This window comes from Panthera onca, chromosome B3 (assembly GCF_046562875.1).
Source record: "Panthera onca isolate mPanOnc1 chromosome B3, mPanOnc1 haplotype 2, whole genome shotgun sequence".
NCBI lineage: Eukaryota > Metazoa > Chordata > Mammalia > Carnivora > Felidae > Panthera > Panthera onca.
This window is the reverse complement of record NC_138344.1, coordinates 133,659,750-133,668,814: the sequence shown is the minus strand read 5'-3', so window position 1 is coordinate 133,668,814 and position 9,065 is coordinate 133,659,750. Positions and strand designations below refer to the sequence as shown.

Below are 9,065 nucleotides of genomic sequence, written 5' to 3'. Positions count from 1 at the left end.
CCTGATCAGCTGTTGTGAGGGTTAACTGAGATAAGCATGAGGCCCCAGAGCAGCACTCAGGCCTCAGAAATGCTCAGTAGATGTTGGTTCTTAGGATTTTCAGCTGGATGCCTCCTTCAAGGGTAGAACAGGATCTGCTTTCTTCCCTGGCTTCAAAGCCCTCAGAACTTCTCTTTTGCCCCAGGGTTGAGCCCAAACACCACATGAGTTCCCCTCTCCAAATGATCCCTGCCCACATCTGTGGCTTCACTGCCTCTGCCTCTCACACATCTCCACACCCCCACCTCAAATCCCAAGTCACACACGTAAGCCAACTACAGGTCCTTCCTTTCATCTCTGGGCCCTTAGGTGACCCTCCCTAGGCCTGGTTCACCCTCTCCATCCTCTGCTCCCTCTGGCTAATTTCTTCCCTTCCCTAATGACTTGGCACAGGTGTGAATTCCTTCAGATAGCCTTTCCTGGCTCCCGAGGACAGGAGGGGCACCTCTCTGGGTTCCCATGGCATGCCATCCTGCTTCTCCCAAAGCCCTGAATGTTGGGTTTTGTCAGTGTCAATTTACGGGCCTCTCTGCCTCTAACGGTTAGAAGCTCAGGGCAGTCTGAGCTCATCACTGTGTTAAATAATATTGGAATGAACGAGTGGGAGAATGATAGAATGAATGAGTTTAATGAATTGAATGAATGAACGAATGAATGCAAGTTCTCTTTTATTACAGAGTCAGAACCCCCGTGTTGTGCAATCCCACTCACCCAGGGTGCCGTCTCCGACCAGCTAGACCCTCAGGTGTAGCTCTGCAAAAGTCCATAGTGACCACGGGTCCTCATCTTTCACTGACTATCTCCAGCACCAGTTTTGCCTGCAGAGCCCTGGTGGTGCTCTAATCGATGTCCTATTTCTATTTTTTTTTAATGTTTATTTATTTTTGAGAGAGAGAGAGAGAGTGGGCCTGAGCAGGGAAGGGACAGAGGATCGGAAGGGGGCTCCATGCTGACCCCAGAGAGCCGATGCGGGGCTCAAACTCACGGACCACAAGATCACGACCTGAGCCCAAGTTGGACAATTAACGGACTGAGCCACCCAGGCGCCCCGATGTCCTATTTCTAGAGAATGAAATGAAGTAAAAGGTAGTTGTTACGCTGGTCATAGGTCACAGAGGAGCCAGATCCCATGTATTTATTATGTTAAACTTTATTAGACACTAGGCCAAAAATGGAAATAACCCAAGTGTCCACCAACAGATGTGCTGGATAAACAACATGGGGCATATATACACGCAATGGGATCTACAAAAAGGGATGAAAGTCTAATATATGCTACCATGTGGATCAACCTTCAAGACGTTACGCTAAGTGAGATTAAGTCAGACATCAAAGGACAAATATTATCTGATTCTACTTATATGAGGTAGTTAGAATAGTCAAATTCATAGTTAGAAAATAGATTAGTGGTTACCAGAGACTGGAGGAGAGGATAATGGGGAGCTACTACTATTTAATGGGTACAGAGCTTCTGTTTCAGATGATGAAAAATATCTGAAAATGGATAGTGCCAAAGATTGCATGACATTGTGAATGTATGTGATGCCACAGAATTGTATGCTTAAAAATGGTTAAAAGGGTAAAATTTACGTATATCTATTTTACCAAACACACACAAAAACCTTTATTAGAAACCTAAACTATGGCAACATGCTAACATGCATCCCTCAAGGGATGACTATTATTTTATTTTTTATGAAATTTTTTATTAAAAAATTTCTTTTAATGTTTATTTATTTTTGAGAGAGACAGAGTGCAAGCAGGGGAGGGGCAGAGAGAGAGGGAGACACAGTATCTGAAGCAGGCTCCAGGCTCTGAGTCGTCAGCACAGAGCCTGACATGGGGCTCGAACCCACAAACCATGAGATCATGACCTGAGCCGAAGTCTGTCGCTTAACTGACTGAGCGACCCAGGTGCCCCAATTTTTTATTATTCTTTAAATGTTTATTTATTTTTGAGAGAAGGAGAGAGAGTGCAAACAGGAGGGGGAGCAGGGAGAGAGGAAATCTGAAGCAGGCTTTGTGCTATCAACGGAGAGCCCAACGCAGGGCTCGAACTCACGAACCATGAGATCATGACCTGATGCTTAACCGACTGAGCCACCCAGGTGCCCCAAGGGGTGACTATTTATAAAGAAGCAAAGTTTCAGGGCCTAAAACATACCCCAGCCTTTTCTTTCCATTTTCCCTTGAGGCTTAAAACTGAAATGGAGAGCCCCAGAAGGCTAAACAGTGCGGACTACCAGAAGTACAAGGAATGTCAAATATTTACAGTTGGTTTCTTCAGTGGGTGAGATCCAGGCAAAACTGCTGGGGGAGGGAAATATTACAATATTCCGATAGCTCAGTGCATGCTTTGGAAAAGAAGCAGTTGCTTGTGTCAAAAGCATTTAGAAATATAATCAAGCTATTGTTTGTAATCGCTTAGCTAAAATGAGTTCCCCTCAAAAAAGAAAAAAAAAAAATTAAACCCAGGTGACTATTGTATGCCGGGTAATTGAAGCTATTTCGAAGTTAAGAAAAGGGAAGACAATTGAATGGATTTAGTGGGTGATAGAAATAAGAATTCAAGGCTGCTTTTTGCAGCCTGAATTAGATGTGAAGCTTCCAGAAGTGGCTGTCCCTGACAGCGGGGAGGCTGAGGGATTAGTCCTCAAAAGTTGATTTGGCCTCTGCTTGGAATTGAGCTTTCTGCCAACTGCTGAAGAGAGATCAAAGTCCATGTGTTGTTTTGACTCCACGGAAACCTCAAGGAGAAACCACAAGCCATCGGCCCGCAGCCAGCACCCCTCAGCAGCCCAGGAAGTATCCGTTAGGCAGGAAAGATCCAAGTCCCCTTCTGCCGAGTCCACAGAGGTAGCTGGGAAGGGCTTGGATTCTGGTTTCCAGCTGTCTTCCGTTCGGGCTGGGTCTCTAGCTGGGTCTCTGCCTTCGCGGGCTTCATACAACTTCCGCTTTCTGCAGAGCACATTTGCACCTCTGATCTCCAGTCTGCTGGACCTCTCGAAGAGAAAACAGGGAGGGAGGTGACTGTAACAGTCTGTGCCTTACAGCTGGCGGGTGAGACTCCCAGAGTATAGGGGAGCTGAGATGTGAAGACCTCCAGGCATCAGAGGGAGGGACACGGGGGTGGACTTAATCACTTCCCTCATCCGCAGATCTCAAATCAAACTTTATTTCCTCCAGAAGTCTCCTTGACCCCCTAGGCCAAGCTGGCACCTCCTGTTATATAAGTTCTCATAACTGCCAAATATTTCCTTCAAAACACTCATTACCTTTGGGAGCTCTAAATCCGTAAAATTATTTGATCGTCTGATTCTCCCACTAGATCTTAAGCTGCACGAGAGTAGGACGCATGCCTGTTTTGCTGGCTGCCATGTCTCCTATTCTTAACAATGACCGGCAGAGAGTAGATGTTCAATAAATGCTTGTTGACTGAGTCGGTCAAAAGGAACCAGAGGAGATGGAAAGGGAGTTCTGAAATAATTTCACTGGGGTCCTGAAATTCAACTTGCACCCATGTTATTGCACTTTATTCCAAAATGAGGCTGGAACAGCTTACCATTTCCAACCATGGCAGCAATTATATTAACCATTTATTGAGTTCTTACTGTATGCCATGTTCCTATTTTATCTCATTCAGGGGTTTGTCTCATTTGATCCTGACAACTAGGCTCTGGGGTCGGCACTATTGTTATTCCCGCACCGAAGATGAAAACACCGAAGCTCTGAGAAACTGGCTGAGCGTCTTGCCCACGGTCACACAAACGTGTGGCAGAGTGGGGTTTTGACTATTGTTGGGTTTCGTCTCACAAACGCCATGGAGGGTCTGGGGCTCAGAGAGGTTAAGCAATCTGCGTGAGGCTACCCAGCTAGGAAGCCACAGAGTCAGGTTTCAAACCGGACTCTGATTCCACAAGACCACTCTCCAAAAGAACATCTTCATGGCCCAGTGAAAAATGTCATTTTAGAAAATGGCTAGAGATGTCTGAGCAAGTGAGGCCACCAGAGTGAACCGGAACTGGCAATTTCATTTCCGCTGAACAGAAGACTGGAAGTTCCTGCTGAAGGGTCTGGCCTCCCAACTCCAGCTTGGTACCGACCACACATTCCTGTCTGCCTCTGTCTCCGGGAATTACCTTTCCTCTGAGTTTCCCCAGCCTGCGGCCACTACCTCACATTGAACCCTTTATCTGGGACCAAAGCCTGGGCGGGGGGAGGGTTTCCTGTGACCTCCCAGTAAATCTCCCTGCCTTCACAGTGCCCGCCTGGCACTCAGCCAGCCCCTCTCCACTGCAGTGCCAGGGCCCCACGCAGCTGGGAGTTCCCGAAAGTCTAAGCAACCTTGTCCCCTGTCTTAGGAACAGAGCCGCTCTTGAGTTCATTCTGCTGGCAGAGCAGAGGGAAATCACGGCCCCTGTTGGAAAGGGGCCCACCCGACGGGAGATTCCATAAGCACGGCTGAGCTAGTGGCACAAGGGACCCATGGTTTTTAGAGTTCTCAAAAGTACATTGCTCGGCCACAAATAATGCCATTGTCACAGCAGAACTTCCTGTTTTGCACAAATCAACCATATTAAAAACAGAAAGAGGCAAGAGGCTGGCATTCATTGTGTCTGCTCAGTTGTTTGGGAGATGTTGACTTCTGGGGGTGGTTTAGGGGCAGGCAAAAATACGTGAGGGGCACAGGGCCACCGAGCTTCCTTTCTGCTGCCTACTCTTCCAGCAGCCCTGGGCCTGACTGTCACAATACATTTCCTGACTGGTCCCGGCGCTGGGCTCATTCCCCTTCGGTCTCCACCCGGCTTCCAGACCAACAGTCCTCAGGTGGTATTTTCAGTCACATCATCTATTTGCTCAAGACCCTCTAGTGGCCTTTCCAAAGACCACAGAGGAACTTCTGAAGACTTAGCAAAGCATCCGAAGCCCTCCTCTGGTGACTGTGACCACATTTACACAGACCCTGCTTCCGGGGCTGAAACCAGGGTGAAACCAGTGTGCAATTGAAGAGGGCACCAAAGAACTCAGTAACCAAAAGTACCGATCTTAAAAAATCGAAATGAATGCCCCAAACCCCTGCGATGAACAAAATACCAAAATTTCACATAAAGACAGGGTCGGACCCTGTACTCGTAGCAGCCCCTCAGGGGCCTGTTCCCTGTCTCCCACCCTCCCCCACCTGGTTCCTGACCTGCTTTAGTTTTTCATGGCATTTCTCACCATCTGATGCGTCATTTTGTTTACTTCTCGCCCGTTCCTGTACTAGAATCTAAGCCTCACGAGAGCAGGGCCTGATGACCCATGGCTGACTCCCAGAGTCCGGAACGGGGCCCGGTGTGTGGCACATATTCAATTACGTTTGTCAAATTAAATCTCTTCAGTCTAACTCCTATGTGCAGCCTCAACACATAAAGCAGATAAATGAAGATTTTAGTTAGTATGAAATAATTTTCTACATTTAAATTTATATAATTACTTAGGCAGCAGAAGGAAATATTTTATGTTCACTTGAGCATAAAAATTTGAAAATTGATGTTAGGGACACTTGGCCTCACCACACAGCATCCTCATTTTATTTTATTTTGTTTTTAATGTTTATTTCTTTTGGGAGAGAGAGCGAGAGCGCATGAGGAAGCGTGAGTGGGGGAGGGGGAGATAGAGAGGGAGAGAGAGAGAGAATCCCAAGCAGGCTTTATGCTGTCAGTGCAGAGCCTGGCACGGGGCTCGATCTAGTGAACCATGAGATCATGACCTGAGCCAAAATCAAGAGTAGGACACTCAACAGAGTGAGCCACCCAGGTGTCCCTCTTATTTTACTTCATATTCCATTTTCTTGGTACAGTCTCAAGAGAATCTTGATTGACCAAGATAAGCAGTTGAAATTGTAACTATTAAAAAAACAACAGCCTTTCAATGGGTGAATTGTATGGTACGTGGATTATATCTCTCATAAAGCTGTTAAACAAAACAAAATTGTTCCCCTTGCAAGTCTCTAGATGAATGAAGATTTTCTTTTATGAAATAGAGGTGGAAGGAGACACTTCCCCACAGTCTGGATGAAAATCTATCAACCTGAAACCAAGCTTACTGTGTCGATGCTCTCTACGATCTTGAAATTTAGCCTGTAACCTGTCATAAGTATGTTCTTATTTATTACAATTAAAAAAAATTTTTTTTAGTGTTTATTTATTTTTGAGAAGGAGAGAGTGCAAGCAGGGCAGGGACAGAAAGAGAGAGGGAGACAGAGAATCTGAAGCAGGCTCCAGGCTCTGAGCTGTCAGCACAGAGCCTGACACGGGGCTCGAACCCACGAATCGTGAGATCATGACCTGTACTGAAGTCAGATGCTTAACCGACTGAGTGAGCCACCCAGGCACCCCTATTATAATTTTAAAATAGCTTTTTTAAAATTTTTATTAAAAAAAATTTTTTTAATGTTTATTTATTTTTGAAGGAGAGAGAGAGAGACAGAGTGTGAGTGGGGAGGGGCAGAGAGAGAGGGAGACACAGAACCCGAAGCAGGCTCCGGGCTCCGAGCTGTCAGCCCAGAGCCCGACGCGGGGCTTGAACTCACAAACCGCGAGATCACGACCTGAGCCGAAGTCGGACGCTCAACCGATGGAGCCACCCAGGCGCCCCTAAAATAGTTTAAAATAGGGGTGCCTGGCTGGCTCAGTCAGTAGAGCATGTGACTCTTGATCTTGGGGTTATGAGTTCAAGCCCCATGTTAAGTGTAGAGATTACTTAAAAATAAATTAATAAAAAAAATCCTAAAACAACTTTTTAAAAAACTTAATAAATTTTACTAAAATCTTATCATTAATTTAATAAAATAGTTTAAAATACACCTCAAAACAGAAATTTGAATACTGAATCTCTAGTTTTAGCTGTGCGCCTAAAACCTAATATTATGTGTCAATTATACCTCAATAAAAAAAATAGAGATTTGAATTCAAAAATTTGAGGACCCACCTACTTGAAGTGTCCCTGATGAACAGGTTTCTGAAAATCACTGTCTTCCAGTAGTTGGGCACCCATCGTATGCCAGCCATTACTTCCTCGTATTTTCTGGGTTTCTGTCCTGTGTACTCCCAGCAAATAAGCTCTCTGGGGCAGGAATTTCCAGCTGTGCCTGGCGCACAGCTCATGCTCAAGCAGTGTTTTTGTTTCGTTTTGTTTTTAATTGGCTTGACCCGTCTTGATTTGATCTGGTGAGTCCTCAGTGTCTATCGGTTTTTGGCCTGTCTGGTAAAAACTAAAAAGACATGCAGTTTTCATGTCAAAGAGTCGTAAACACCAATAATAACAATTAACATGCGTTTAAACTCTCTGTTGTGAGATTTACTTGGTTTTCTCCATTTGGTGATTACAACTCTGTGCACTAAATGCTATTCTTATCCCCATTTTACTGAAGAAGAAACAAAGGCTGCCAAGTTTCTGAGAAGAAATTGTTACTACGGTCACACAGCTGGGAAGCTGAGAGCTGGCACTTAAACCAGACAGGCTGGCACCAGAGCCAGCGTGCAAATGATAGGAAGTCACTGGATGGGCCAATAGGAAGAGAAGGGAAAGAGAAATACAAGAAGAAAGCCCAGAACTGAGTCAGGTGGAGGAGGAACATGCAAAAGAATGGCCCAAAATATAGGTGAAAACCAAGAAAGAGAAGCATCACAGAGTTCAAGGGAAAATGGCTGAGTGTGTCGAGCATGGAAAATAGTTTCTCAGACTTAGGCATCATGGGAACTCTTGGAAATCAAGAGTTGGAAATCAAGAGTTGGAAAACAAGAGCCCGACGAGGGGCTCGAACTCACGAACTGTGAGATCGTGACTTGAGCTGAAGTTGAACGTTCGACTGACTGAGCCACCCAGGTGCCCCTGTGGCTAGATAATTGTGTGCTGTGGGGGCTGTCCTGTGCATTGTAGATCGTTAAGCAGCATCTCTGGACTCCACCTGCTAGGTGCCAGTGGACCCCTCCCCTGAGTCATGAGGACCAAAAATGTTTCCAGACAGTGCCAAGTGTCTCATGGGGACAGAAGCTGGATTGGAGTGAGGAGAGGAGAGAACAGGAGGTGCGAGGGGAGATCCAGAAATGAGGGGGGAGGCAGGGCCAAGGGGGACATCTGTTGTTGTCTTTAAAACCCATATATACTTAAGAGTTTTATATAGATGTGTATGTATATATACATGTAGATGTGTATACATATGTGTATACATGTATACACATATGTATACATAACACATACATCTACACGTAGGAGTTATTTTTACATGTATATTATGCTTTAACGTATGCACATGTATTTTATATTAATACTATATGTTAAAGTTTTAAAACTCTTTATGTACATATAAGAGAGAGCAGAGAAAGTCTATAGGTTGGTCCAGGGGAGAGTGAAAATTTGCAGATGAAGGAGAGAGAGAGAGAGAGAGAGAGAGAGAGAGAGAGGAGATGTGATTTTCTGGGATAGACAAGAAGGAGTAGGATCCAGGCCACAAGCTGAGGGGTTTGCCTTTGAAAGGAGTGGGGACACTTGCTCCAGTGTAAGAGAAGAAAGAGAGGCCTGTTGCAGAAGTAGATGTAGGAAGGTGTGTGCATTTGGTGGCAGCAAGAGGAGGGAGTTCCCATCTGTTGGCTTCTATTTTCCCAACCAAACACGCGGCTGGGTCAGCAGCAGAGCTGGGGTGGAGAGCGGGGTGGAGGAGGGAGGAAAAGGCCCAATACTTGCATTGGAGCAAAGCAAGCCAAAAGGAGAAGAGGCAGTGTTGATAGCCCATTTGCAATCTGAAACCAGGAGTTTGGACTGAAGACAGCCCATGGTGGTGTAAGGATTTTCTCCAGTAACCTCATCTGTGCTGGTGTCAGCGTGGAGCAGGTGGATGAGGCCTCTGGTCCCTGGCAGTAGCTCCCCCAGGCAGCGTTCCGGAGCCAAGCCTCAACATTTGGTTGTTCTTCCTTTAGCCAGAGGGAAATGTGCACCTTCAAGATCAAGAACTGGGGTGGGGTTGCACAGCACCCTTTCGTCCC

At 45.8% G+C, this 9,065-nt stretch overlaps 1 long non-coding RNA gene across 1 annotated transcript; it reads right to left on the bottom strand.

Moving 5' to 3' along the window:
• Positions 1–965: 965 nt before the first annotated feature.
• LOC132670216 (uncharacterized) lies at positions 966–7,287 on the bottom strand. The gene is made up of 3 exons (XR_009606535.3): positions 7,012–7,287; positions 2,120–3,041; positions 966–1,913 (listed from the first exon to the last, which is right to left on the bottom strand). It is a non-coding gene; the product is annotated as an uncharacterized LOC132670216 (long non-coding RNA).
• Positions 7,288–9,065: the final 1,778 nt, after the last annotated feature.